This window comes from Rhinatrema bivittatum, chromosome 2 (genome assembly GCF_901001135.1).
Source record: "Rhinatrema bivittatum chromosome 2, aRhiBiv1.1, whole genome shotgun sequence".
NCBI lineage: Eukaryota > Metazoa > Chordata > Amphibia > Gymnophiona > Rhinatrematidae > Rhinatrema > Rhinatrema bivittatum.
This window is the reverse complement of record NC_042616.1, coordinates 433,339,782-433,361,440: the sequence shown is the minus strand read 5'-3', so window position 1 is coordinate 433,361,440 and position 21,659 is coordinate 433,339,782. Positions and strand designations below refer to the sequence as shown.

The 21,659-nt window shown below is 43.6% G+C and overlaps 1 protein-coding gene across 3 annotated transcripts in view; it reads right to left on the bottom strand.

The window, feature by feature from the left end:
* Positions 1-21,659, bottom strand: part of CDH12 (cadherin 12) — a 2,479,035-nt gene that overhangs the window by 1,898,957 nt on the left and 558,419 nt on the right. Inside the window, exon 1 of one of the 3 annotated variants that reach the window (XM_029590317.1) lies at positions 19,953-20,351. The exons of the other annotated variants lie outside the window; for them this stretch is intronic. The gene's annotated coding sequence lies outside the window, so the exon portion shown is untranslated. Of the gene's footprint in view, positions 1-19,952; positions 20,352-21,659 lie in introns of those variants that run through there. 3 annotated transcript variants of the gene reach the window in all.

Here is a 21,659-nt window from a genome sequence, read left to right as displayed (position 1 = left end):
ATGGCATGACCATTTTCACCAGTTCATCCTCTAAGTTTGTCCAGTGTTGAGCTAGGTCCTCCACAGCCCTCTGGTTTAATCACCTGCACTCCAACCAGTTACCCCAGACCCTTTAAAGCCCTCCAAAATGTCAGTTTTATTTTGTTTTTAGTAGTTACACCTCCTCCATAACAGAAGTAAAGTTACACGGCAGGGGACCTGGGAGCATGCCAGGGCATGTAAGGATTTACATGCACATTACGTAACCATGTTCCGAAATGCCCATGCCATGCCAAACCACACCTCGTTCTGAAAGAAAGGGAGATGTGTACAATGAAAGATATGGCATATCTGTGCAGCTTTTAAAGTTCATTCATGCAAACCCGACTTGTGCATGCCACCCCTCATTGATGTGCATGCTGGGCTTTTGAAATCTACCTCCAAGGATGTTAGCGTTCATGCTAAAACAGCTAAAACTGGAGAATGCACTAACTTTGGGGGTTATTTTCTATCCATATTGCAAGCAAAAAGGTCCCTTTTCGCATGCAATAGCAAGCGGGGGGCGGGGCAGCGAGGAGGCAGACGCGGTGGTATCTTCGTTGGTGGAGATAAGGTAAGCCACGTTATCGCCGCCAGTAGCGCGCCCAACACCACCTTTCACGGTGGTGCTATTGGGTGCGAAAGCCGGCAGCGATAACACCGCGGTGGTGCGATCACTGCCGGTTTTCACAGGCCCACGCCCCCTTCGCCCCCCCACCCCCCATTACCACCAGGATTCACTATTCTCTGCGAGAATGGAAAATCCAGGCCTTTGTGTACCAGCTAAAATTTAACATTGATAAGAGAGGGCAAAATGCATGCTACCCCATCTCAAAATCATTCATATTTACTGGCCCAAAATGAGCAGATTAGTTATTATGGGAATTTCATTCCCACCTCCTTGAGGGCAGGTCATCATCCACTCTTTCCTTGACCCAAGAAGAAAGAGGCTTCTATTCTCCCAAACCCCTGCTACCAACACAAGGAGCCTCTATGCATCAATACTCCACTATCATTTCTATAAGAAAACAGAAACCTCCATGTTCCACCACCCCCCGTCACGAAAATTAATGAGAACTCCATGCTCTGATCCTTCTAGACTCCACTTTTTCCTCTGCTATTTTACTCTCAACTTATTCCTTCTAATGATGGCAAAATGAAAATGAAGAAAGAAAGATAATAATTGCCTCCTATTCCACTACTGTGGCAACCCAAAATGGTGCAGACTGATCTCTCGTGCTCTTTTTACAGCATAGGTGTAGGGCAAAGCAGTGATAGTGGTCAGCCAACACCATTTTGGACCTCAACAGCAGCAGGATAGGAAAGCATCATGATATCACAATTTGAAGCTCCAGGGGGGGGGGGGGGGGGAAGACAAATGTCAGGAAGTATTTCTTCACGGAGAAGGTGGTGGATGCCTGGAACACCCTTCCAGAGGAAGTGGTGAAGACCAAAAATGTGAAGGATTTCAAAGGGGCGTGGGATAAATACTGTGGATCCATAAAGTCTAGAGGATGTGAATGAAGAGAAGAGGCATGGGGGTGGCTTGTGGAAATGATGGCTACTACCTGGAGATTAATATCCTTATTCAATAAACATATACACGGTTAATATGACTCCAACATTGCTCTATGCTTCAACGGCAAGAGGAAATGTGAAAAAAAAAAAAGGATTTGCATTCACAAAAATGCGGGGGAATAGCTTGCTTGTTGCAGCGGTTACTACCCCAAACCAAATAAGCCTGATATTTCACTTTCAATGCATATCCAGCGCAGCTTACTGCTTCAATGGCAGGGGGAAATAAGAAAAGAGGATTTATATTCAGGCAACAACCAACAAGGACTGAACTGCACAGGCTGGGTAAACAAATAAGAGTGGGAGTAGCTTGCTTATTGCGGCGGTTACTACCCCTAACCAATTAAGCTAGATATTTCACGTAGATGCAGCTCCAGCACTGCACTCTACATCAATGGCAGGGGTGGAAGTAACTAGAACCAAAAGGTTACTAATAAGGGCCAAGAGTAACAGATAAGTATGAGAAAAAAAAATAAGTATGAAAGCTTGCTGGGCAGTCTGGATGGGCCGCTTGGTCTTCTTCTGCCGTCATTTCTATGTTTCTATATCTCCTGCCCCATATTATTTTAGGCATTGTCTGAAGGAGAAAGCAGAGAGATAACTGCAGGGGATGAAGAGGAGGCCTGGGGGCACAGGGTATGGTGGCACCTTGATCTTGGTGCCATGGTGTGGAGAGATGGGGCATGGTAGGGATGTGCATTCATTCCCTACAAATTTGTAATCTGCAACGTATAGTGCCTTATTCGTTGTATTCGTGGGGAAGCAAAACGTATCGTGATTCCCCACGAATACAACAAATCTTCACCAAATTATTTGGCTGTCTAAAGGAGCCAATTTAAAGAAACCCCCCACCCTCCTGACCCCCCCCCCCCCAAGACTTACCAAAACTCCCTGGTGGTCCAGCGGGGGTCCGGAAGCCATCCCCTGCACTCACACCCTCGGCTTCCGGTATTCAAAATGGCACCGATAGGGGCTGACCAATGGCACCGGTAGCCCCTGTGACATAGTAGGTCAAAGGGTATCGGCGCCATTTTGAATACCAGCAGCCGAGGGTGTGAGTGCAGGAGATGGCTCCCGGACCCCCCACTGGACCACCAGGGAGTTTTGGTAAGTCTTGGGGGGGGGTGGTCAGGAGGGTGGGTGTGTTGTAGTTAATTTAATTTTAGCCGGGAAACGAATAAGAATTAATGTATAAAACGTATCGGGGGGCCTCCCTTGCCGAATGCAACGTATCTGCCCCCTGACGAATACGAATCCCGAATGCAATTTATGGCGTCCCTCTGCACATTCTTAGGGCATGGAGGCCTTTTTATTTTATGTCTCACAGTGGGGTGGGGTTTGGTAGTCAGCCTTCAGGAGGAGGAGGAGGAGGAGGAGGGAGCCCTGTATGGTGGTGAGAGTCACCGAAAGGCATGACCTTCCCCCAGTATTAAATGCTAGCATGATAACTCAGCTCACTCACACACTGTTTCCATGCTATTTCTGACATTTTTACCATAAACATGCTAAATCATTTTGTTTCAGTAAATTAGCTTTTTAATATCCTTATTGGAAGCCCAATTTTATAAAACACTTGCTTAGGGCTCAAGTTCACTTATATAAAGTCCATGTGGACTTCAGCTCAATTTTTCAAAGCAAACTTACAAGTGAAAGCTCGCATTGAAAATAAGTAGGACTGCAGGATCTTTGTGCAGGTTGAGTGCACACCTGCTAGACAGGGTTTTCATGGGTAGGAGCAAATCCCACTCCATGCAGGCCATCCCTGAGCAGAAATGTAAACGTTAGGGGCCAGATCTTAAAATTTACGTGCGAGCTTAGATTTGTTCGCGCAACCTGGCGCTAATAAATCTATGCCCGATTTTATAACATGCCGCGCTGATGTTTTATTTATTTAGGTTTTTTATATACTGGCATTCATGATAAAATCACATCATGCCAGTTTACATTCAAACAAGGTGTGCAAAAAGTGCAATAACTGAATCTAGTGCAGAGGAATAGCAGTTACAATGAAACAGGGGTAATGGAACTGGGACAAGAGAGAAAAAAATCAGAAGAAGGTTAACATCATAAATTAATAATTATTTACAGAATCGAAGTGGCTACATTCTTTGAGTATATAGGTTGTGATTCAGGTATGGTCAGGGAAGGCTTGTTTGAATAGCCAAGTTTTCAATCTTTTTCGGAAGGTTGGTAGGCAAGGCTCCTGGCGAAGGTTCGTGTGGATGGAGTTCCAGAGTGATGGACCGGCTGTCGAGAAAGCCCGTTCTCTTGAGGATATGTGCCGCGTGAATTTGGTATTGGGTATCTGGAGGGATCCTCTGTAGGCTTCTCTGGTTGGTCTAAGGGAGTTGTGTGGGCTGAGCAGGTGTTGAAGGTCAAGGGACGTACGGTGGTGGATGGACTTATATATGATGGTGACAGATTTGTAGATGATTCTGAAGTGAATAGGGAGCCAATGGAGATCTTTTAAGATGGGTGAGATGTGGTCTCTTCTTCTGGTATTCGTGAGTATTCTTGCCACCGTGTTTTGGACCATCTGCAGAGGTTTAATGTATGAGGATGGGAGTCCTAGTAGGATAGCGTTGCAGTAATCTAACTTTGCGAAGATTATTGCTTGTAGTATTGTTCTAAAGTCAGGGAAATGGAAAAGCGGTTTTATCCTTTTCAACACTTGGAGTTTGTGGAAACAGTCCTTTGTAGTGCGGCTAACAAATGCTTTCAAATTCATCTTATCATCAATTATAGCTCCTAAGTCTCTGACGAGAGGAGAGAGGAATGTTTGGAGGGGTGCTGGAGTTATTGTTGTTTTCTGGAGAAATTAGCATGAGTTCTGTTTTGGTGGAGTTTAAAATGAGGTTTAGGCTGGCGAGCAGGTCCTTGATTATTGAGCAGCATGATTCCCAGTATTCTAGAGTTTTGACGAGAGATTCTTTAATAGGGATCACTATCTGGATGTCATCAGCGTAGACAAAGTGTTTGAGTTTTAGGTTGGTTAGAAGCTGGCACAGCGGGAGAAGGTAAACAGTAAGGGAGAAAAGGGTGAAGCCTAGCAGTTGAGTGATTGGTGCAATTAAGATAGGCGTGTTATTAATGAGCGCTGTCGAGCTTGCTTGGTTGGCATTCTTGTTAAGGGTGTAAGGCATTGAAGTATAGGGATAGAGTCAGCTGGGCGCATATTGCCTTGCTGTGTCTGGAAGTAGTGGACTGGCTGTGAGGTTCGATAGAGCGCTGGGTTGATCATAGGGCTCGGCACGCGCAAGGGGGTGCACACATGTGCACCTTGCGCGCGCTGCACCCGAGGGGAGTCCCGATGGCTTTCCCTGTTCCCTCCAAGGCCGCTTCGAAATTGGAGCAGCCTTAGAGGGAACTTTTTTTCCGGCTCCCCCCATATTCCTCTCCCTTCCCCTATCTAACCCACCCCCATCCCTAACTAAATCCCCCCCTACCTTTGCTGCAAAAGTTACGCCTGCCTCAGGCAGGCATTAACTTGTGTGCACCAGCTAGCTGCTGGTGCGCTGTGCCGGAGCATTCAACTCCACCCCCGAACTACCCCCGGACCACCGCCATACCCCCGGCCATGCCCCCAGACCGCCTCTTTTTGCAAGCCCCAGGACATATGCGCGTCCCGGCTTGGCACATGCAGGGGCAGATTTTCTTGGGTTACGCGCGTATGTTATGCACCTAGCCTTGAAAATCTACCCCTAGGTGTAATAGGAAAGCTATCCCATTTGGTCATTTCCATTCTCTAGCCAGCAGGGATCCTCCGTGTTTGTCCCTCTCCCTTTTGAATTCCATTACCATTCTAGTCTTCACCACTTCTTCTGGGAGGGCATTCCATGCATTTCCTACCCTTTCCACGAAGAAATATTTCCTGACATTGATCTTGAGTCTTCCGGCCCAATTTATATTACACAATAAACACATTTAATATAATTTACAGCAGGAAATTAGCAGGGGTAAGATTACACAAGTTAGAAAATGTACACGCGTGTCTTTTAAAATAGCAAGTTATGTGCCTAAGTATTGGCCCCATCCTGGAACATCACTAGATCACCCCTTTTTTATGCAACATATATGTGCATGGGAAAGTGAAAATATATGCATATTTTTGACTTTTATGAAATATGGAGTACACAAGTAGTAGCTACTTACACACACATATACTAATTTTAATGCACTTAACATTTTGAAAAATCACCATGCATGTACATTCTCTCCACAATACCATACATGCCAAATAGAAGGTGTAACTGTGTGCGCTTAATTTTGCTTACATAATTTTCATAGCAGACCTATGTGCATACTTGTTGGCTAACTTTTGTGCAATGTTACAGAAAGTTAAAAAGAGCACAGGATATGTTAACGTACTGTTATACTTAAGAAGCATATGATAGTGCCAAAGAAAAAGGTAGAGTTATGCAACAAACATTTGTCTTTTTTTTTAGTGTGTGTAAGTTGCACTATTGTTATATAGTTACAGAGAAATGCAACAGAGCTCCTGAAGCTAGTAGTGCCCCTGAAGACAGTGTAGTTGATGAAGAACTTCATATCACTTCCATCACTCCCTAGTCAGTCTTCGTCTGCAATACATAACCGCCAACTCCCTCTATTCTGCAGGAAATAGAATTAAAGATTAGAGGGGTGCGCCTAAGGCAGTTCACCACACAACATTTTCATTAAAGGAGGAGGAAACAGAACTTCCACAGGTCTCTGGTGAGTGAAGGCTGCCCCCCTCCCCCCCTTTTCCCTTCCTGAATCTTCTGAGGCAGTTGAGTGGGTGGAAATAGGTACAAAGAAGTTCCTGTGATACAGTCAACCCTTGAGTCTAATCTGTCACATCATGACAGGAGACATCATGTAGGCCAATCAAAAGCAACTAGTTGTTAGTGGTTACTGAAGAGAATTCACAGATTTAACATGCATCCGGGGAGGATAACTTTCAAACAACTGCATGCAGCAGCATTTACGTGTCTATATGGTTGTGCACAGATATAGGATAGTATTCTATAATACATGTGTATCATATGTGTGTGTGTTATAAAATACATGTTATAAAAAACATTCAACTGTTACACTTCTTTATACAATGTCACTGGTCAAATTTAACTATAACATATTATATTATAAAACTCAGCCAATGTAATTCAATGTCAATTTCACCAACAAACCATTCACCGTTACAATTTGTTATACAATGTCACTGGTCAAACTTAACTAATTCTGTACATTATCAAGCATTTGTAACCCCATTACCTTATAACATAGGCAATGTTACCTTATATTATTATCTAACATTACTGTTACATTGTTACTCTATAACCTAATTTTATTATCTAATAATATTACTGTTACATTGTTACCTAAACATAAGCATTATCTTATTTTACTGTTTCAAATTATTATATGGTTTAAACTCAGTTTCTTGTAAAGCCATGTTAAGCTCCATTAATGTTCAATGTAAACCGATATGATGTTCCCAACGAATGTCGGTCTATAAAAATGTTAAAATAAATAAACAAAATGTATCTTTACCCTGCAACATATATGTGCATGTACACTTGTGCTCGAATACATTCAGTGCATTGAAAGAGAGTATATCAATGCTTTGCACGTACAAACTTTTCCTACCCATTTTAAAAATGTGTATATATTTTGTACTTGAAAATAAAGTAGGACTTGCTCATAAATTGGGATTTACACATGTAAATTAATATATTTTAAAACATGTGCGTGTAATTGAAATAACCAGTTTTACCAATTACTCCACCAATTCGCTGAGTACCTTCCCCAAAAACAACTAGTCATTATCCATGAATGAGCTTTCTCTATTGCAGGTCCCATCACTTGGAACACACTTTCTCCTCAAATCAGACTCATTACTGATCCCCAAAGACTTCAAAAGAACATTAAAATTCCACCTTTTTAAGTCTGCACTCCCCGATTTATGTGAATCCTAATTTCCTTCATTTTTATTTGTCTATCTAAATTTCCCTCTTTTGGCTTGCTTATATTCCTTTTCATCTCCATTTTCTTTTAATCTTCTTTTCTCATTATTTATTTTAACTTAATTGTATTGTTTTATTTATTTTATCTGTATGTTCAAATTATTAATTTTATGTATGTTTTATTGTAAACTGCCCTGAACTATGGAGGGCGTGGTATAGAAGTAATTTTAAATAAATAAAATTAAAGATCCTACTGGTACTTCAGCCTAAACTCCCCATAATCCATCCAGACATCCCACCTGACCAATAGTACATGTTTACTATCACTTACAAACAATAATAGTTGTCAAATTATGCAAGTAAATTGTCAAATCTGCACACTCACATGTCTTTTAAAATAGCAACTTAATGTAAATGTTGGTCCTGTTTAGAAAGGGCCTTGAATGCCCCCTTTTTATGCACATTTATTTATTTATTTATTTATTTAAGGATTTTTTATATACCGAGGCACGTTTGCAAAACATCACCTCGGTTCACAATGTAACATATAAGTGCATGCGTAACATATAAGTGCATGTGAAATAAAAAATTTGCATTTATGTTTGAGATTTATAAAATAGCATGTAATGAGTAGATGCTACTTATGTGCATATATACTAATTTTTAGGTTCTTAACTCTTTGAAAATTAACCCCATAATGTTAGGATGAGAGTAACTGAGGCTTTAGGACAATCACATATTCTTTTGATGAAACAGAGGTTTCACACCAGGCAAAAGCAGCCTGAACAGACTGGACAGTTATATTGTCCAAAAAATGGAGGGAAATCTAGAGGGAGTTCCAGGGTTAATACTGCCTCAAAGCACAAAGAAAATGTGAACAAGAGATAGCTAGGGAATTTCAAAAATCAATAAACCAAAAGAGATGTTGTATCCCACAAAAGTATGCCAAAGAAATAAAAAAGGAACAACAATCACAATTTACAAGCAAACCAAGCTTATTCACCCATGTACAACTGTAAAGAAGGTGTCAGCAAGCTAGATGGTGTGCCCTATAGAGAATGGGCCACCCCGACTGCTCAGTCATTCAAATTCAAAGGCAAAAATCCTGGCGCGTTTGAGATGAATTGGTCCCTTTAAAGGCTGGCAAAGTTCACATTATTGTTCTTATTGCCTAAATTAGCCCCTGAAGAAGCTCACTGTGAAACTTGTCTGTGTTGGGCTAAGACTGAATATTTGAGGATACTTGGCTATATAAAAAAAAAATTTGCAAAGAAAAATACAGCTTCTCTAAAGGAGCAATTTTATCTTCCTGCCATTACGTAGCAGCAACATTAGCATGTATTACATACATCCTGAGGTCCCCAGGACAGATTTGGGAAGCTCAGAAATATAATTCTCCTTACATGGTGATAAAAACTCTCAGAGGTAGATTTTAAAAACATACGCGTGCGCGTACTTTTGTTCGAACCACCGGCGGGAACAAAAGTACACCAGATTTTATAAGATACGCGCATAGCCACGTATATCTTATAAAATCTGGGGTCGGCGCGCGCAAGGCTGCGCAAAATCGGCCCGCCCCCGAACCATCGCCATGTCCCCGGACCCACCCTGGACCGCACCCTGCTCCGGACACGCCCCCAGACACGCCCCCTTCTGCCCCTTTTACGAAGCCCAGGACTTACGTGCGCTGGCCCCCTATGCAAAATAGGCGCGCCGGCGCACAAGTGCCCTGCGCGCGTAAATTCGGGATGATTTACGCGTGCAGGGGTTTTAAAATCTACCCCTCAGGCTATCTATAGCATAGCATCTTCTCAGCACCGGCAATAAATACAAACTCTTCCCTCACGATCTCCTTTTAAAGACTTCACTGCACCATCTGATATGTGTTGGAGAGAGGTAGGGTTCAGGATTATCTCCATTACTCCACTCCAGGAACCTATTGGCATATTAGACTTGTCTTTCTCGGCAACAGTACATACGTGCTTCCAGTCCCCCTAGCAATTTTCCCTGAAGCTACCTTTTTTTTTTTTCTAGCTTGTATCTCTGATTGGAGCATTGCTGGATAACCTTCTGTACTTCCGGCTATCTTGTAAATCATCGCTCTGCCTTTTCGCAATGATCTATACAATAAATTCTAGAATATTTACAAATGGTCAGTTTTCATAGTGGAAAAAGCTTAACAGTGCAGTGCCTCAGGGATCTGTACTTGGACCAGTGTTTTTTAATATATTTATAAATGATCTGGACAGGGGTACAATGAGTTAGGTGATCAAATTTATGGATGACACAAAATTATGCAGAGTAGTTAAATCTCAAATGGATTCTGATTAATTGCATGAGGACTTTGCGAGACTGGAAGATTGGGCATCCAAATGTCAGATGAACTTTAAGATTGACAAGTGCAAAGTGATGCATATAGAGAAAAATAACCCTTGCTGTAGTTACACAATGTTAGGTTCTGTCTTAGGCATTACCACCCAGCAAAGAGATCTAGGCATCAAAGTGGAAAATACACGGAAATTGTTGGCTCAGTGTGCTGTGGCAATCAAAAAAGCAAACAGAATGTTAGGAATTATTAAGATGGGAATGGAAAATAAAATGAAGGATTTCATAATGCCTTTGTATCGCTCCATGGTGAAACTACACCTTGAATACTGTGTGCAATTCTGGTCACTGCATCTCAAAAATGATATAGCTGCACTGGAGAAAGTACAGAGAAGGGCAACCAAAATGTTAAGGGGCATGGAATGGCTGCCCTATGAGGAAAGGCTAAAGAAGTTAGGGTTGTTCAGTTTGAAGAAGAGACTACTGAAGGGGGATATGATAGAAGTCTACAATATCATGAAAAGACTTGAAAAAGTTAATGTAAATTGGTTATTTACTCTCTCAGATAATAGAAAGACCAGGGGACTCTCCATGAAGTTATCAAGTAGCTCATTTAAAACAAATTGAAGAAAATTCTTTTTTTACTCAGCACACAGTTAAGCTCTGGAATTGATTGCCAGAGGATGTAATTATGGCAGTTAGTGTAGCTGTGTTTAGGAAAGGTTTGGGTAAGTTCCTAGAGGATAAATCCATAAACTGTTATGACAGTAATCAATAAGCAATAGTAGCTTGTGATTTATTTAATGTTTGGGTACTTGCCAGGTTCTTATGGCCTGGATTGGCCACTGTTGGAAACAGGATGCTGGGCTTGATGGACCCTTGGTCTGACCCAGTATGGCATGTTCTTATGAAAGCTCCATGTACAAATGTCCCCATGCCTATTCCAGCAATCACTTGCCAATCTTGCAAGTTGGGAGCAACCCATAGTACTAACAATATTAAAACATTTATAATAGAAGTAATATGGCACAGCAGAATCTCACAGATTTTTTTTATCTGAAATTTTACTGTAATCCTGGTTAACACAGACTTATGTGACATGAAACATGATTTTTTACAGCACTTTGGCATTTGTTCTGCATAATTCCTGAGCAACATAAATGTCAAAATGTAGGAAGAGATTCACTTTTTTTTTTTGTTGCTGCTGCTGATGATGCTCAGGCCAGTTCATCGGGGATATTTGATTCTGCCCTTAGAGATTAATTCCTTTACACAATTTTTTGCACATCCTTGAATTTTCATATTAATATTACACATTCAATTATAGGAAAGATAATACATCTCAAAAACGTATGAACTTAGGAACCAGGTTGCTACCTGATCCATATCAGCTCTGACAGACTGAATCAGTTCTGGCTTTGCCCTTTGGCAGTTGAAGACTTGGTAATAACTTTTCTAGAGGTTTTTAGTTGTTTTACTGTTCTTAGGGTATATGTTGTAGTTTGTAATATTTCTGTTATGTTTATAATTATTTATGCTATTTAAGAAGGTGGCAATCTCAAAAAGTAGATCTTTTTCGCTGTTAGGGGTAGATTTTATAACATGCGCTTGGGCGTACATGTACACCCGATTTTATAACTTGTGAGCGCAAGTTATAAAATCAGGGATCAGTGCACGCAAGGGAGTGTAAAATTGTTCACCTTGTGTGCACCGAGCCGCCCTGCCTTCCCCCGTTTCTTCCCAGGCGACAAAGAAATTGGAGTGACCTGGAAGGGAACTTTCCTTCCCCCTAACCTAACCTTCCCACCCCACCCCTTCCCCTAACCTTTCCTCCCCCCAGCCCTACGTCTTACCTTTTGCGCCTGCCTCCGGGCAGGCACAAGTTGTGCGCACCAGCCGACTGCCGGCATGTGATCCCCAGCACAGCGGCAAATATGGCCGGCTCTGCCGGGAGCCTGACCCTTCCCCCGCCCCGCCCCCACACTGCTCCACCCCACCCACACCCCTGCCCCCTCCCTTTTTTGCAAGCCCCGGGGCTTTACGCGTGTCGCCGGGCCTTTTTAAAATAGGCCCGGTGCGCGTAATCCCCCCCCCCCCCACGCGCATAGGCCTTTGAAAATCTGCCCCTTAATCATTTCAGAGTATAGCAATAGCTTTTTTTGGTAGGGATATCCATTTGTTTGAAATGAATGGATAATATGGAATAAATGAGCCTATTTTGGTTTCATTTGTGGCCCCCTCTAAAATGAAAGGAGGATACCCATGAATATAAACAGAAATTTGTTTCATTCATTTGTTCCTATTGAAATCTATGACCCATGGAAAAGTGCTGCTGTGAGACAAGGAAACAAGCAGGTTCTGTGAGGTAGCAGACTCAATAGAGCTGAGGCAGGAGAAGATGGCAGGAAGACAGGACAGAGCATCAAGAGGAAACAATTTTTAAACTGAACTATTGCAGGCAAATGGATCATGTGATGCTGATATCCTCTCCTTTGAAAGTCTGAACATGTGCAAAAAAACTCCATTTTTACTGTTGGATTTCGCAGGGAAAGGGTGTCTTTTCAGAAACTCTCAGCGTGAAAGAAAAGATTAAAAAAAAAAAAAAGGAAGAGAAGAATTTTGGCATTTGAAGTATAGCTCCCTAGCAACCATTGAAGTGCCAGGCCTAGGACACTGTAGGCTGCTACCACGATCCAGGCTGAACCATAAGTGACCTCCAGGAAGGACACTTGTTGCCGGACCAGGGAGTGGGAAGTCAACACTAGGCCCTTTAAATGTTTTATTAAGATAACTTAGAGGTGTGTGGGTGGGTGCTGCAGGCACGACCTGGAAAGGCCCTAGATTTCTAGCTTGGGTAGACGAGGGCTGTAAATGGCAACTGGAACCGCCACTTTTTCTTTTTTACTTGCAGCTCAGCACTTAACTGGCTACATTCTTTTGAATGTAACTAGTAAAGGATAATGTTATCTAGCCACACAGGAATGGATAACATTAAACCTAACTGATGATATTCAAAGGATATATGGTTAAGTTTAAAGTAAAGTAAGCAGGCTACAGTTAACCTGATAACTTTAATAGGGTATATTATTCAATGGGACATTTATCCAACAGAATATCTCAGATAACTGAGGTGGCAAAAGTCAGCCTTTGAGCAGCTCGTCTAGTTAGCCGGATTTATTTATTCACAGACGCATCACTGAATATAACCAGCTGTCTTTAAACTAGGTGGATACGTTTATCTGGCTAACTTTAGGACAGACTCTATAATCACACCAGAGGAACTTGCCAACATATAATGCCCAATGTTTTATTGTCCAAACAATTTCTCTCTCACACGTTTATAGACACTTTTTATACGAGTCCTGCTATGTGACTAAATAACCTTTACTACCATAAAAGCAATCAGATCCATGCCTTAGCCTCCATTCAAATCACTCATACCACATAAAACCACTGCAACTCAGATACTTGCACACTTGATCCTACTACATATCGCTGTAAACCGTTACATACAAACTGCATATTTTATACATATACACCCCTTACATTAGTACACATGATACTATACTTCAAACTTAATGTTTTAACCACTGATAACTATTTCCATGATAGATTTTATGTACAGGATACATTTATATATACACTTGACATGTAATAATTTCTACAGCCAAAGTGCCAAACATTGTTAAAATAATATATAATATGACCTATGACCAGAAAATGTTAAGAGGTTTAAGATAAAATGAACTCTCAGATCCACTGAAGTTTAGTTCAAGTGAATTTTCATTCTAGTTAGGTGACTTAGAAAGGAAAGCACAATCCATTCCTTCCTATTTTATAAAGGTTGCTGATAATTGGAAATAATTAACAGAAGAGATATTTCAGCTGTATCCAGAGCCAGTGCGTCTATTAGGCAATCTTCCGCGGTTGCCTAGGGTGACGAGCCGTAGAGGGTAGGGATGTGCAGACCAAAAGTTTAAGTTCATAAGTCCATAAGTCGAAAGGGGGTCCCATTTGCGGTCAATATGGACATATGGCGAATTCCATAAGTTGAGTCTATGTCCATATGTGCAAATAAAAATTTAAACCCCTCACCCGCCTTAATCCCGCCCCCCCCAAGACTTACCAAAACTCCCTGGTGGTCCAGCGGGGTCAGGACGCCATTCCTGAACTCCTTTGCAAGGAGCACGTGACGTCGGCGTCACGTCGGAGTGATGCGGCGTCACGTGATTCCCCTCGGGTTCGCTCCGGGACCCCTCGTTGGGCCCAAAAGGCACTTTTGGACAGCTTGGGGGGGTCAGGAGGTCACGTGGGGGGGTCACGTGACGCCGCGTCATGCCGACGTCACGTGATTCCCCTCGGGTTCGCTCCCGGACCCCTCGTTGGGCTCAAAAGGCACTTTTGGCCAGCTTGGGGGGGCCTCCTGACCCCCCCAAGCTGGCCAAAAGTGCCTTTTGGGTCAGGAGGCCTTTTGGGCCAGGAGGCCTTTTGGGTCAGGAGGCCCCCCAAGCTGGCCAAAAGTTCCTTTTGGGCCCAACGAGGGGTCCGGGAGCGGAACCGCGATGGACCACGTGACGTCGGCGTCACATCGGAGTGACGCGGACGTCACGTGATTCCCCACGCGGCCGCTCCCCCAAGCTGGCCAAAAGTGCCTTTTGGGCCCAACGAGGGGTCCCGGAGCGAACCCGAGGGGAATCACGTGACGTCGGCGTGACGCGGCGTCACGTGATTCCCCTCGGGTTCGCTCCGGGACCCCTCGTTGGGCCCAAAAGGAACTTTTGGCCAGCTTGGGGGGGGTCAGGAGGCCCCTCCAAGCTGGCCAAAAGTGCCGTTTGGGTCCAACGTGGGGTCCGGGAGCAGAACCGCGATGGACCACGTGACGTCGGCGTCACGTCGGAGTGACGCCGACGTCACGTGATTCCCCACGCGTCCGCTCCCGGACCCTCACGGAACTTTTGGCCAGCTTGGGGAGTTTTGGTAAGTCTTGGGGGGGGGGATTAAGGAGGGTGAGGGGTTTAAATTTTTATTTAGATCAACAATCGCGATTTCCAACGTATTCAACACAGCTATGTTGAATATGTTGGAAATCCGATAGTTTACGCCTCATCATTTTTTTAAGTTATAAAAAATAAATAAGTTGCGTTTTCCATTTAAGTTCAAAATGAATGCACACCCCTAGTAGAGGGCGCCAAAGTGCAGCCACGTGGTGCCGCAAGCAGGGCCTATCCCGCTCGCGGCAAACAGCCAGGGTGACTTGATGATGAGGACTGGAGCTAGGAGTGAGGGAGAATTTTATAGGGCTGGTCTAGCTAAGTCATGCAGACTTCAAGGCGGAGGCTAGAGGAGGATTGAGTGCAGCCCACTGAGGGTTCCTATTGACAGAGGCGCAGCCTAGGAGCTAGTATTCTTACAAACAATAGTCCTGGAATTAATTTGGGGCTAGAACTAATGCTCTTTTTTGCATCAAGAATAAGTCTAAGATGGTCAGGAACAAAGAAAACAATTTGCATCATGTTTTATTATACATTTGCAAGGTCATCTAAGGAAACAAGACGCCCCAAAAGCCCATATCTCCTGATATATAGCAAGAAAATTGGTTTCTTCATTCTTGTATTGCTCTAGTCAAGTCTGGAAAAATCCAGATTTTTTGTCCCCAAAACAAAGATTGTGAATTGAGAAAGGAGCAACTCATAACCATTGTAGCAGGACCCCTGGTTGGCTAGCAGGCTGTACTTGGGGAGCTACAAAGCCAGGAGTCAGCCAGTGGGGGGAGAACATGTCTTTAGATGCTTCAATCCAGTAACCAACCACTGCTCTTCATTGCTGGGCAAAGGGTTCTTCAGGAGGAGCCAAAAGTGACTCAAGGGAAAAATTAAAGAAAAAACCCAGCACACTCTCCATTTATTGTATTATGATCCCAATGCAAGAAAGTCTCTGAGTCCAAATTGGTATTGAACAAAAGTTTAGTTTAGTTTAAAAATCAAAATCCAGGCAAGAATTGAGAAGATCAAAAACATGAGGAAAACCAGTGTAAGAAAAGCCATGGTCTCCTTATCCATGCCTCCTCTTCAAAATTCTTCTCTTCCCTGCACCGGCATCCATATCCAAAAAGACTTCCCCTTGAAGGGTAGGATGATATCCCTCTTGCAATTTCAGAATACAAACTATTGGGGAAAGGTGGAGTCCCCTTAACGGAACACTTACAGGTAGATTTTAAAAGGGCTGTGCGTGTGTGCCCATAGATGCGCGTAAAAATGTGTGTTATTTTATAACCTACGCATGTAGGTTAGAAAATAGTGTTCTGTTCATACACACATCTGTAGTTTTACACTCATATGTTATGAGTGTAAAACTCATAACACATGAGTTTTACACTCATAACATCTGAGGTATCCATTGTAAAACTGACATAATTTGTTATGAACACTGCCTGCGGAGCTAATCCCCGCTAGCAGGCACTCACCTTCCCCCCATGCTGCTCCCGACGCGGCTGGACGCCGCCAAAGTCAGGCCTTCCCATGCGGCTGGAGCCGCGGACTTAGTTATCTTCTCGGCCCAGAGGCCGCCCATCCAGCCCTGCTCTTCACTGCGGCCAGAGCCGCGGACTTCTGCTTCCCATCATGCAGCACGGAAACACCGCCGATGTCCTCTTCTTCTTCGCAGCCGGAGGCTGCAAGCCCCGGCCTGGATTGTTGGCTGGAGCCGCCCTCAGGGCTTCCTGCAGCGGCTGGAGCCGCTGCCGTCTTCAGGGCCTGCCTCCAGGCCCAGCCCTGCATCATCGATGTCGGTGCAGGACCGCTGTCCACGGTCCTGCACAGTCCTGCTGCTTCCTCTAGCCGCGCAGCCGTGCCTCTCTTCTGCATTTAAAGGGCCCATGGCCGTATATGCCCTGGGCCCCACCTTTGTGACTGTTTCCTGTGCTAGCCCTATAAAAGGGCTGTTGCTGCATTCCCTTGTTGCCTTGCATCGGAGTTACTTCGCTCCTGAAGGCTTCTGCCTTCCAGCACTCCGACAGGTCCTTGTGTTCTTCGTGGAGCTCCTCGTCTTGTCGTCTCATCATGCTATGTCTTCATTGCCTGATGACCCCGTCCAGGTGTCCTGGTGTCTCATCTCCTGATGTCTCGCTTCCTGGTGTTCTAGCCCTCCTTGGTGTTCGTTCTTGCTCCGGAGCCTTCTGTTCTGCCAGCCGTGGATCTCTGGGTGATGGGTCGCCGTCATGGGAGATGCCGGCAGTGGGCTGTTGTCAGTCTTGTCCTGCCAGCCTTTGTGGTGCTTCGGATGACATCGGCTTCATTGTCAGAGTCCCACCTCAACTGGATCCTCTCCTACGCTTGTCCCACTCTCCGTGTGGTCAGTGACCAGCCTCCTCGGGCTGTGTAGGGCGCGCAGTGGGACAGGGTGGTCCGCGACCAGCCCATTGGGTCCGCCCATGAAGGTGGGCTGAGTAGGGCGCCCTGAGAGACAGTGCCAATGTCTACCTGCCCAGCTTCTCGTCTCGTCTGGACTTCGTCAAGTTCCTCATCTCGTCTCTGATGCCGTTGCATCAGCCTTGATGTCATGTCTTCAACAGCCCTGGTGTCATGTCTTTGCTTCAACCCTCGTCTGTGATGCCGCTGCCTCAACCTTGTGACATGTCTTCGTGTCAAGGCCTCCATCTGCCCTCATCCTCAGGCCGGCCTGCTGCTCCATGCCGATCCAAGCGGCAGGTCCGAAAGGGCTTGGAACTGTCGGAGGACCGTTCTCCTACCAACATCATCATGTTGTTGGTGCTGGGAGCTTGCAGGCCTGGCAGAGGGTAAGACCGTGTTCTGCCATGCTGGGACACATCGTCAACCCTCGGTTCGGTCCTGGATCCATCTGGAGTCGGGCTGAGGCCCAAATGCACACTAAAACACTAGTCACACAACAGAATGCAAGGCATTTTGAGGCCGTCTATGTAACATAATTAAAGAATTTTAGACCTTATAAGTGATGACAATTCTAACAAGAGGAGTCGATTTGTACATTGCAGTGTCTGCTAGATAATTGTACAAATCGACTCCTTTTCATCACTTATAAGGTAAAAAATTCTTTAATAATATCAATTTTACAATGGATACCTCTGCATGTGTCTGTAAAACCACCCTCTAACTCCAACCCAGCTCCCAAAAAACTCACCCTAATTCAAAGTGAACCCTTACAATTGTCCATATATAGAGTATCAGACAGGGCCTTATAAAAAGTCTCTCTCTCTCTCTTTCTCTCTCCTCTTGTGCCTAAGGAGGAGCTGAGGTAAAGTGGCATATGTTATGCATGCCAGCTGAGGAAAATGAGAGGCTTTCAGCTGGATTTTAAAAGCCTGCATTCCTAAAACCAGGGGTTTACTTGCATGCATTTTAAATGGCCTGGCCACACGCGTAAACCCTGGTACGCACACAAGGGGCGGGCCGGGACAGTGCCATTGCACGCTGTCCTGATGACTCGCCGGCTGGTGCACGTAACTTACTTCAGCTCCAGTAATGAAGTAAGTTGCAAAACAAAAAATAAAAATCGGATAGTTAGGGAGGGGAAAAGGGAGGGAGTTTAGGTAGCGGGGTAGGGAAGCTCCCTCCCAGTCTACTCATTAATTGGAGCGGACTGAGAGGGAATGGAGAAAGGCCCAATTTCATCTCTGCACTTTAATTTGCAAAAGTTCACCCCCTTTGTGTGCGCGGATTGAAAAATCTGGTGCATATGTACACGTGTCCACCCAATTTTATAACATGCGTGCACATGTTATAAAATTGGCGCAGCCATGTGCGTGTGCCAGGAACCACGCACATCTTTTAAAATATACCCCTGTATGTCATGTAAGTATACCCTTCCTGGCTATTTAAAATTCTCGTAGTTCCTATGCAGTGCATATGTGGCTGTTTTTTACACGCAAGGCTTTTAAAATCTCTTAGCCTTCAACATCCAAAAAAAGCTCTAACTGGAATGTCCAATAATCTCAACACTCTCGTCTTCCCTTGCTTTAGTCTCTTGGCAAAAAGAATCAAAGCCTTCCAGCCTCTGTAATTCTCCTAACCATGTCTCTTGGTAAAAAGAATCAAAGCCTTCCAGCCTCTGTAATTCTCCTAACCATGTCTCTTGGTAAAAAGAATCAAAGCCTACCAGATGCCAAGGGGAATCCCTTCTGTCAGGGACTGGTTCCACTCAAAATCCCAAAGTAGCAAAAATTCTTGAAATCTCCAAAATCTACATCTTAGGGCACCTCCACCATAAAGTAAAGAAAACAGTTCTTCTCCTGGCCAGTTCATCTGGGGTATGGCAAAGACCATCTACTGATCACTCTGCTTGGGGAGAGGGAAATGAACCAAATCACATGTTCCAGGATATTTTTATAGTCCCCTAAAGCCTCCCATAAAAAGGGGGGATAAGACAAAGGGAGGATCCCAAAAATGCCCACCCTTTACTATACTAGAAAAGTAGAGCAAAACTTAGTGACATGCAAAGCTAGGTCACATCGTATTTAAGACCTTTTCTAAAACTAATAAGATGAAAAATGTCACCCTATGTTGTCATCTTTGCATTGATCTAACAAGTTAAATCTAAGCTAGCCAAAGTTATTTGGAACAACTCCTACTCTAAAGCCTGATTAACTCATCTCCCTCTGGGTAAAAAAAAAAATTATCGCTGGCAGTGAGTTCTCGGTCAAATATGTGTCACTTCCCCCAGATATCTCTTAAATAAATCCTGCGGTGGCATACCTGAGATCAGAGGGAAGTTCAGAAGGCAAAGATTCAAATGCCTTGCATAATTTTCCATCTGTTCAATCCCCCGATGCAATAACACCTTACCTTGTATCACAGCTGAATTCACAGATTTCAATTCTTTAACATCACTTCTCATCATTTTTATTCTTCCATCATACACCTTGACAAAGGAATCTTGGTTATGAGCCAGTGCTTTCACATTAGAATTAAAGTCTCAGGAAAAATGGACAGAGAGGAATCAAGCCTAACAATAAAAAAGCCCATATAGCATTCAGAGTTACCACTACAGGTTTAAATAAGGCAGGGGGAGGTGGGAGAGGAGAGAGGGTTGCACTAAACAGCAAAGGAAATGTACCTTACTGGCAGCTTGTGCAAGCTTGCTCTCAGAAGAGAAATCCCATTCCTTTTTCAACCAAATCATCAGTCTAAGGTCCTTGCAGTTTCGGTCAGCAAACGTCTTTCCCCCTGTTAGCAATGTCTCTGTTTGAAGAGATACTGGCAAAGTTTGGAATCCCTCAGGGGAGCCTCCTGCGTCAGTGCCGTCATCTGGTGGCAAACATGTGACTCCACTGAGGCTTTCTCAAGTTCTTTCTGGAGTGATGGTAATTGAGCCAAAGGGGTTAGAGATGAAGTATCCTCCCCCAGCTGAATCGATTCGGCACTCCTCTGCACCCTTCAGAAGCAGGGCTGTTACACTCCACGGACCCGGCAACTAGCTTCTACTGTGTCATCAAGAGCAGTGAGGGCTCCGAGGGATAGCCTCACACCCTATCCTTCCTTTTGACTGACATAGCTCCAGGAATCAAAGGTAAACTTTCAAAAGGAAATTAATCTGAATCCAGCACAAAACGGGTACAACTCATGTAGTCAGCCATGCCACCTTCTTGGCTCCCCCCTTCTTTGTCTGATACTTTCCTCTTGTTTTTGATCACTGTGATTATTCTTTTTTTTTTATTGTGAGTTTTTTCTTTTCTTTTTTTTTTTAACTGTGAGATTTATATTTGTTGCTTTCCTCTTTGAGCAGTATTTTTCTGGAAAGGCAGTTTTTAAATGAATAAATCAATATATCAAATCAAGATAGATTTCTTTAAGGTGATATTAGATATAGGTGTTTGTGTTAGAGTAATTTTATAATGTCATTTTCTAAACATATAGAGGATTTTTAGAATGCATTTCCATGAGAAACCCTCCCCCAAGCATCTTCCTCCCAAGTAAAAAATAATTGCTTTTAATGTGATAATATTTTTTTTCAATAGAATTATTTGGGAGTCGGTATGGTGATTTAAGCTAACTCATTAATATAAATTGATTGGTTTGAAATGCATACCTAGCTGCACTCTGGGCACATTTTCTTTCTGCCTACTGACTCTCCTCAAGTATTGGCAGCCTGAAACAGCTAGCAATTTCTAGTCATTCCATGGATGTGACCTGGATTCCTACTTCCTACAGAACTACATAGCACATTTATATAGTTCAGCTGAATTGATCATGGGTTGCCTTGCTGGAAACCTGTGTCATGACTTGGATTGTCAATAGTTGTAAATAGCTCTCACTATATATGCTTTCATGGGCCAACAATAGATTGTCTTCTGTTTAATACAACAGAATGAGAGAAGGGACTATTTTGATCTTTTATTTTTCTTTCTTTCTTTTTTTTTTTTTTTACCTCTACTGAGATTATAATATGCTACAAATAAAATGTTTGCAGACTGTCACAACCCTGACTTAATTGTGATCAATGCACATGCAGAGCACCAAGTCCACTTTAAATGTAACCAAATTTGGAGGACTGGAAAAAAGTTGACAGAATCTTAAAGGCCAGTTATGGCAAAAAAAAACAAAACCAAAACCCCCCTTTTTTTTTTTTAAAGTGAAAAGTCATATTAATCTTGTTTATGTAGGTTTTTAGACCAGCCCTTAGTCTAAGTCTTGCTTACAGTACGCATGAGCCACCTTGCCCCTTCCATGATAGGCCATGGATGTCATCAGCATCAGAGATTGGATGAAGGAAACACAAGTGCATACTCTGAATGATGTCAGCTCAGGCTAAGGCAGGAACCAA